We start from the raw sequence: 7,877 nt of genomic DNA, 5'->3' as shown, positions 1-7,877 counted from the left end.
CAATTTTACCCTAAATTACGAATATTAAAAATAAATAGTTGTCTTGATAGTGGACGGCACAGGGAATGATAATGTCTTTGTTACAGCTTACGATGTACTTTTGTGTTACTAAAAATAAGTTTTTGATGAGAACAATTTTACCCTAAATTACGAATATTAAAAATAAATGGTTGTCTTGATAGTGGACGGCACAGGGAATGATAATGTCTTTGTTACAGCTTGTAATTCAGTTTCTTTAAATTGTTTCTTGTCTTAAAAAAAAATTTAGAATAGTTTAGAAGAAGTTCTGTCACAGTGCATTTTTGCGACGGATAAAGATTTTCCGCGAATTAAGAAAAGTTGAATTACGTTTCAGGGATGCACATAGATAATATCGGGGAGACGTGATCAGGGCACGGGAATTTATTAAAGGAACAGCAACCGGGTAGTTTACGACGGACACAATCTCGATCACGAAATGTACAGTTTGCTCTGCGCGACGGGAAAAAGATATCTAGTGAACTTCTAATAAATCTCTGCCCATCGAAGTGAACCAATAAACATTAATATCAATCGAGCAGCCTTAATGCCGCAGGAAAAGAAGTGTTCCGTCATTACAAGTTGCATAAGGAAGCAAGGCGATTTGCATCTAGCCGGAGCTCGAAAGAACGCACGATCTGATTTCCATCCTTGGCGTAGCGATGGATTACAGATAATCGTACGTTTCGCGGTCCGTGCCGGAGTGTGGGAGGGGGAGGGGGGCGGGGTGAGAGGCGGGAATAACATTATTTATCTGGAGCAACATTATTTATCGTTTGACATTTTTTACTACACCTATAATACATCTTTCTTATCGTATGCGAGGTTCACGTCGTGTAAAACATATTTTATTCCGTTTAAAATTTTGAATAATTAGCACGCGCGATTATCTGCTCAAATAATTCCGTCATCTCGCCTAATCCCGCTCCAAATACCGGATTAGATTGAATCCTGCATTTTCTTTACTAATTGGTCTAATTCGCGATCTTTACGGGTGATCCGCCTTTTTAACGGGTCGAAGAAAATCGAACACTGTTATATATAAAATGTCACTTCGACGTTGCCTGATAAGTTGTGTGTGTATGTGGGCGGACTGCGTGTGAATGGAAAGAACAAATGGAAGGATTGTAGTCAACCTTGGCATCGCACCTCTTGTGACGTAAATCTCTCTTTGTCATTACCGGACGTTTTAATAAAAATAACGCATAAGAATGTGCTCTCTATAGGAACCGATTAATCCCATTGCTTCTCCACATCCACTTCTTCATATTGAGATCAATATATGACCTTGACTGACTGTGTTAATGGATCGGAATAGATTTTTATCGCACCTGATTGATTGTGGCAAAAAATTGGACAGGATGCAACGTGCAATGTTGTGCAAGACATTACGAAAATTATTTTTATTTTACGTATAAAAGTGTTAAGTAATTTAATTTTCACGGAATAAAAGATTCGCTGCCATTTATTCACTTGTTGCTTATATTATTATTATTATTATCTTACTGTTGCGTCAATTGTTTAATCGCGCAACTTCCGACACGTAATCCCAGAGCGGAAATAAAGTTTATATCAGCACACGTTTGATATTCAAGATATGTTTATTACAAAGCGTTTAGTATGCAAATTAAGATATGCAGCAACGTTAGAAAATCTATAATTCATAACGAGGGCTATAAGTATTACTTTGTATTTAAAACAACCTTGCAAATTATAATTTTTATGTGACCCAACGGGAGACGCTTTATTTAATAGCTACTCGTGCACCGAGAAGTGAATGATCGAAAAGCGAGCTGAAAATGGAGCGAATAAGAATGAAGGAAACTTGTGCGATTACACGTGACGTTGACAAATTCTAAGGCGGTTATTCAGTGTAGTCAGATCTTATTTCAGATCGTCTTAAGGTCATCTTTAGATACTGTGTAGCCAATAAAATGTTCCATATAGCATTTTAAGGTAAAGTTAAGTCTTGAATATAAGATCTGACTATGAACACCGGCTCTAGAATCACAATACTCTAAAGTTCTAATACATGGCACATGGACATGCAGCAATATTTCTCAATTGTTTTCCGAAAGCGAAATAAGGTAATAATTCATTTTAATTAATACTAATAAGCCCAACAATTCTTATAAACGTTACGAATGTTGTTGTCCTCAAACACTTAGAAACTTGTCGCGAGGGCCCGCGGTTGGAAAAAGACGCTGATTTAACATCGCATACCAATGTATAATATATAATAATCGCCTGTCACATGATATTATTTATTACCGTTTGCCTACACGGAGAGAACTTTCTTTTAAAATTTACCCTGAAAATCGTGTATACGTGGGACAACATAACATTTTGAAGAACTTTAAAAATTTTTTAGTAAAACGTATGGTAAAATTTCAAAAACTCTCATACAGTTCTTCGAAATGCCGTGTCTCACGATTGCATGATTTTCAGGATAAATTTTAAGAGAAAATTCTCTCCGTGTATCGTAATTATAAATGGAGAACTGAAAAATTGAACGATACGGTGATTTTACATGCGTAAAATCGAGACGCAAGACGTAAACGCAAGATGACCTATCTTATATCTTATATTATAAATTCCTTAAGTAATTTATTGACATCAGGTGGCAATAATATTGACGGCCTACAAGATACTTCACTACAGGCTATAATTATTCTATACCATTACACTCGCATGTATGTATATTCTTTTTGCGAATGTATAATGTATCGCGTCGTCTCTTGCATTAATATCACCGTAAGTATTGTTAAATGAATACAGAGGAATAGTTATCTTGTATATTTTATAACTAAACGTTACTTACATATACACGACGAATTTGCGTATAATCATTTTCACATTTGTGTTACGCACGTCTATATATTTATAATACATTCATTACTATAATTGGTAATTAATAAAATTTGGTCGATTGATGTAACCGCGTATAGTTTCCCAAATGATAGTTTGAAAATATATACGTGCAGAGTAGCAGAAAAACAAAGTGACATAATTCAATGATTATGAGAGACTCTGCGCTTTTATTTCACTAAAATAAAAAAGTTTTATGTTACAGCGGTTCAGGTAGTAAAGTTAACGTAACAAAGCAACCGAATGAGTCACACCGCATTCTCGTGTACTCGCCCGTTATATATGTTATGCAAAACAATCATAAACTCAATGTACCGATAAAGCGCTTCTTTACGTTACGTGCATTTTTAATTGTCGTAAGAATTGTCTCATTGTCTTCTTTTTTTACCGAGGTATAAACGCGCAAAAATATATCTGCCGGCAAAATGAATAATTAATGTACTTGGGAACATTTTGTGTATAATTTATTTACCTAAAAAAAAAAGAGAAAAATCAGCCGCGGGAAGGCGTTCCTGAATATATTACTTTGTCATTATCGCAAATCGACGCGCGAGATAAGATCCTTGCGGGAAAACCAGAAATAGAATATCCGGTAATTTTCAGTAACGGATAAAGACAGAGAGCGAGGACTCCGACATTTTTCAGACCTTTTTTCAGGGATAAATCTCAATGAAATCGTTATCCATGTACAGTGATGGACAGAATGGTTGCGACACTTTTTATTTAAGTGAGTTTAGGAACGTGCATTTAGATTCAGGGTTGCGTTCCAAAATGTTCTTCTCCGAGGAACATTTTACTCGATGGCCATTCCGGAACCATTTTGAACGTTTCTGATCTATTTCTCGAGTAAAATTTTCCTCAGAGAAAGTGTTTTGGAACGTAAACCTGAATCTAACTGCGCGTTCCTAAACTCATTAAAAAGTGTCGCGACTATTCTGTCCATCGTTGTACGTACATTTACTTCGCGCGGGAGATGACGTGTAGCTTTGTGCTAACATAATTAGTAATGGTAGGTTCCTCGGTTCGATCTCGGCCCTCGTCCCGTATATTTTCTCGTTAAGGGGAATTTCAGAAATTCAGCGCTTGAAGGAGTTTTAAGCGGCTAGTGCTGGATTTAGTGTTTAATCAAAATCAAGCATGAATTTCAAGGAATTTGTAGAGATATCACTGATATAACCAAACGTTTGAAAGGCGTTTTTATAAGAGGGTAAACTTAAAAGAACAATATTTACTTTGCGCCGCACAGAGATCGCCAGAGACATCCCAGGTAGCCAGCTGACGTCACTTGTCGTCATTTTGACGTCGAAATGTTAGAAATGTCATTTTGACTCAGCTGTCTACCAGGGATTCGTGATGAAAAGTATTATAAATCACGTAATCGGGACAATTTGCACAATAAATACGGGCAACATCCTTTTGATTGCGTTGCGATTTAATGGCTCTCTGTTCGCGACGAAAGCATTACTAATCGCGAGATCTCTCGGCAATAATCCTATTTAATCCTGTTTAAATCGTACGTGCGCTCGAAAGTGGATTGCGCAACTAATCGCGCGTGTCTATCAGAATTGTTGTAAATCCGCTATGCAAAATAAGTAACTATTAATTAGACATTTTTACCGATCGCACGCAAGATAACGTCGCCTGAAACGGCATTTATTTCCGCCGTGAATTTCTTGAGGAAAAAAAATTCGTTTCTGAATACTCGCGCGGGGAACTTTTGTCATTGATCAGGATACGATGCGAAATCGCGTGCATTCCGATAAGCGAGGGAACAGAATGCGTATAAGATTTTATGGAATATAAAATCGCAAACGGTTATTGCAACAAACGATACACAATGAGCTCGTTAATGCGCGCACCCTCGTACGTGGCCTGACAGCTCGTCCCAAGTGTATCAATGAAACTCCATTACTGATAGCTACGTATCTCGTTGCTTAATCAAATTTAATGGAAAAATAGACCGGGGGAGTCTCTCTCAAACGTATGGCACATGTCGTCGGATGTATACAGTAACGACCCCCCCAATCCACGACCATCCTTCTCACAGCGTCAGTCTATAGTTGGATGCAACGCGTTAAGGGATCGTGCCGGTATCTTCCGGTGAATTCTGCACGAGAAACCGACGGACGTCCGGTCTTCTTGGAAAACAAGTGAGCGGTAAAAATTAGAGTAAGAATAGAAGTTTTCATCGTGAGCGCGCGTCGCGATGCCCCCGATTTATTTCGAGTGTCTTGGCGGCCTCGCTCGTGCAGTTCCTTACCTTCTCCCTCACCACACGAGATCGCGCTTCGACGTTCAATTAAGACTTCCGCCTCGTTGATTCATAATCGACTTACCGAAATAATTTGATCGTAATGTATTGAGACGTGAATACGTTTAATGGAAAAGTGTTTCCTAATAAGTTTCGTCAAAAATTCGTGTCTGTTACTTAATCGAGCAGGTAAGTTGACGGCAGGCTGATCTCGTCGGTATTTTATTGTGGTCGTTGCCTTCGAAACAAAGGCATATTAGATTCTGTTTTACGGCAAATTAATAAAGGTTTATAATTCTTGTCTAAACAGTAAGCTACATTTTTCTTATTTAAATGTAAGCGACATTGAGGTGGCAATTCTTTTTTACCAGTTTGAGTGATAATGAGATAGAAATTATTAGATTAGATGGAACCCCAATGGCCATTAGTATAAATTATGAATGTGATAGTTTTCTCATAAAAAGTAATAATAATAATATAAAACACACGCGCGCTGATTTGTCCCCTTGTAAAGATAAAACTTTATTGTAGCCTTAATATTATCAATATTTATCTCTGTTGTATAGCAGCGCCGAATATTCTAAAATTAGATGGCAAGAAATGCGTTGCATATAACGCGTTCCATGCCAATTATAACCTACGTCGAATACCTATGCTACACGAAGCGTCAAGTCGAGGCGAAGTCACGCTCTGAGTGTATTACTATTATTAAAAATAATAATTTCAAGTTATCACTGAAGATAGAGGAAAGTCCCCCCCCATTATGAGATAGGTTTCTAATATGAGATAGCAGGTTTTCAACGCCTGAATTTAATCACAGACTTTTTGCAACGATTACACAATCTAACAATAAATTTGCCACTAAACAGATTTCACTTTGAGGGCAATAAATTGATGGTGGAATCAACCGATGGCGCCTATTAATTTAACAGAAACCCCGCTATCCCGTATCAGAATCCCATCTCATAAAAGGGGACTTTCCACTAATTATACCCTAAAAGCAAAAAGTTAAAAAAAAATATCGCAAGTTCCTGATTTATTTATTTTTAATCTTTTTTCCTTTCTAAAGATTATGCGCCGTCTGTGTTCGATAATTGAACATCGCAATCAAACAAATCTCGACAATGATTATACTATTGCTAAATTATACATTCAGGTCAGACTCAATCAGACTCAATTATGCATTAACGATCAATTGAGCACCATGTACTACAATTGTGATACCATCAATATAATACAAGGGGTGACCTGCATTTACTGTTCATCTGCAACTCTGTGACAATGTAACGACACAACAATATACATGAGTTAATTTTTACTTAGTAAAAACTAAGCAAGAGATAAATCTTATGTATCTTTCTCCGACTATGGCACGGTGGTTACTAATAGCGAATTCGGCAGCTTGCACTAGTGCGCACTCGGTGCGCACTAAGGCTTGTTTTGCAGTCAATTCTTATATTTAAGAATCGTCTCTCTTGAAATATTTCGTAGCCAGTAAAATGATCGCATCCATACGGATCACATTTTGGCTAAACACTCTTTGAACGTGTATTTGAGACAGAGTTAAATAAAAAGTAAAATAATAAAAATCAACTATAACCAGGCCTTAGTGTGCACTCAGTGCGCACTGGTGCAAGCAATCGAATTCGCTGTAAAAAAATTGTAATAGAGAAGAACTACATTCAAAACTGATCAGAGAGAATTCTTAAACGAGGGGCAGCTCGGTGAACTCGAGACACCAGATATCGTCGCATTGGTTACCGATCAATGAGTACGCCACGGGACATTTGCGTCACGTAAAATGTTAACGCCTCGCAAAACGATAGCGCTTTATCACACATTGAAGCATCGAGCGAACCGTAGCCTGCATCGATAGAGATGACAACCATAATAGTTTCTCGGTAATAGCAAACATTCGGTTGCGATGCAACCGAATCGATTAGAGTCATGCACGACTGCCACTTCGTCTGCGTGTATCGGTTGAGCTCTTCGAGTTTTCGTTTTCGGCTGTAAAAGTGTCGTGCGATAAATGGTCCCACTCTGGCCGGGACCACAGCATCCGTATCTGCTGTGCGCGCGCGCGCTTGCCCGCAGGATAGAGCGTTGCTCTTATCCAAAGCAACAGAAGCGGAACGGTGCTGAGCACGAGGCTGTTGTTGCAGGTGCAGTCGCAAGTAGGCACCGCATATCTCGTTCTGATGCAACGTAATGCACGCTCGCGTGCAGATCGCGTGTGATACGCGATGAATGCAGATAATGCGCTAATCATCGCGCTTCGTTCGGACAAATTTTTGCCCGTGTCACGCTACCACTCCCCTTTGGGAAAATATGCCTTACAATTAGAAAACATTACAATTTTGCTTAAGAAAAATGAGAAATAGAAAAAGTAAATTGGGACACTTTAAACTTTTATTCAAGGTAAACTTAAAACATTTATAATACCTCGTGCGGTTTTCTTCTTACGAGAAAGTACTGTGCCGCCCTCTAGCGAAAACAGGCCTGGCTAACTAAAAATTACTTCAAGTGTCCAAAATTACTTAAAAATTTCTTAAGTAAACTCGTAGATTTGAAACATTACTTTTAAAAACTTTAATTTCATTTAAAGTAAATTTTTCCAAGGGTCGTGCCTGGATGTCTCGAACGGCTCAAAATTATCGAGCATGTATTAACTCTATTTGCTTTTATAAGTTACAAATCAATTTCTGTCAATCCCCGTTTCGTTTATCTATAACAGAGCTGT

At 38.0% G+C, this 7,877-nt stretch overlaps 1 protein-coding gene across 1 annotated transcript in view; it reads left to right on the top strand.

Moving 5' to 3' along the window:
• The first annotated feature begins 4,921 nt into the window (after positions 1-4,921).
• The window catches only part of LOC105566502 (dopamine N-acetyltransferase-like), a 14,355-nt gene continuing 11,399 nt past the window's right edge, over positions 4,922-7,877 (top strand). The window contains exon 1 of the mRNA XM_012020564.1: positions 4,922-5,036. The gene's annotated coding sequence lies outside the window, so the exon portion shown is untranslated. The remainder of the gene's footprint in view (positions 5,037-7,877) is intronic.

The sequence above is a fragment of the Vollenhovia emeryi genome, unplaced genomic scaffold (genome assembly GCF_000949405.1).
Source record: "Vollenhovia emeryi isolate VEMERY1.0 unplaced genomic scaffold, V.emery_V1.0 DF939144.1, whole genome shotgun sequence".
NCBI classification, from domain to species: domain Eukaryota; kingdom Metazoa; phylum Arthropoda; class Insecta; order Hymenoptera; family Formicidae; genus Vollenhovia; species Vollenhovia emeryi.
This window is presented reverse-complemented; position numbering and strand designations above follow the sequence as displayed.